Raw genomic sequence first — 1,401 nt, 5'->3', positions numbered from 1 at the left:
GGCTGAAGGGAAAGTAAATTTACGTCCGTACAGTAGAATGCAGAAGAAGAAATTTCAACACACTTCAGCAATAAAAAAAAGACACACAAATGTTCGTCTAGAGTAATTTGTGCTTATTAGTACGGATGAACTGGATCATCGAAGGTCAGAAGCAAAGAAATTGGTTAATAGAATGGGATTAAATACATAAAGGATATTTGTGTTGTTTAACAGGAGAGCTGTCAATCAATAAATTGAAAAAAAAGTAACTTGCGTTACGTATTTGAAAAAGTAACTCAGATATTCTCTTGTAAATTAAAACGTAATGCGTTACTTTACTAGTTACTTGAAAAGAGAAATCTGATTTCGAACTCGCGTTACTTGTAATGCGTTACCCCCAACACTGAACCTATCAGACTGCGCCATCTAGAGTTTCATGCCATAACTTTGTATATATGAACACACAGATAACTTGTTCACAATGAGATCAATAACATATTTAAATGATAGGGTGACCCCTTAAGGAACAGGAGAAAACAGTATGGTAGATCGTTTTAAAAAGGGATATCAGTTATAACACTTGAAATTCTTTTTGACATTGACGTTTGTATGGGGGTTTGTCCATTAATAATTGTGTGGAATCGATATGAAAGGTTAATGTGACCTGAAATTTTCAGCATATGTAGATGATTTTATGGACCGTGTAACTTTGAATAATTTGTTCTCTTTTTTTTTGTCTTTAAAAAGGGATGGAGCAACTGTCCATTTATCACTTATTCAACCCTTCTCATGAACATAAACTAATGTTGTTTTTTTCATATTTTTATTTTTAATAATTTTTTGCTTTTGTTGTAATTCTATTTGGTGCATTAGAGTAAAGTGTGAAGAAAACAAAAACAAAAATATATGTAAAACATTATATTAACAACGTGATAAATTCTCTGTTTTTCTGTTTCTTGAAGCAATCTGGGTTCCAATTGAGGCCTAGCTAATAAAAACATTGGCAGCAAATCAGAAACCATCCTGCTTTAACAAGCTCAAGCATTTAAAGTGGCAGACATGCTTGAACGGAACATTATTGTCTGCTGGTGTGGACGTTACATAATTATCATTATAGTCATTGTTCTTGAACAGGTTTTTAGCCAGGTGTGTGATATGAGCAAATTTGTCATGTTAACCTTCATGATTACACATAAAGCCTGCCACAAACCACCACCAGACTAGTCAAGGTTGTCACTTCACCACCCGGCCAGGCGGCTCACCTCGCTCCTATAGCGAGGTGAGCTATACGCCCAAAATACGCTGAAGATGGCGGCGCGTTCACACGCTGCGGCTTCTCTCTCTCCCGACAGAAAGGTGTTTTCGTGTTTTTTGTCTTGTGAGTCGCAGTGTTTTTGTACGTATTCGTCGCGTCTATCTGTC

The 1,401-nt window shown here is 36.1% G+C and overlaps 1 protein-coding gene across 1 annotated transcript in view; it reads right to left on the bottom strand.

Moving 5' to 3' along the window:
* LOC107700959 (interferon alpha/beta receptor 1a-like) overlaps nt 1-1,401 on the bottom strand; it is an 18,268-nt gene that overhangs the window by 886 nt on the left and 15,981 nt on the right. The window lies entirely within an intron of this gene.

This window comes from Sinocyclocheilus anshuiensis, unplaced genomic scaffold, assembly GCF_001515605.1.
Source record: "Sinocyclocheilus anshuiensis isolate Anshui unplaced genomic scaffold, SAMN03320099.WGS_v1.1 scaffold1550, whole genome shotgun sequence".
Classification (NCBI taxonomy): domain Eukaryota; kingdom Metazoa; phylum Chordata; class Actinopteri; order Cypriniformes; family Cyprinidae; genus Sinocyclocheilus; species Sinocyclocheilus anshuiensis.
The sequence above is the reverse complement of the archived record's forward strand: the minus strand, read 5'-3'. Positions and strand labels throughout refer to the sequence as shown.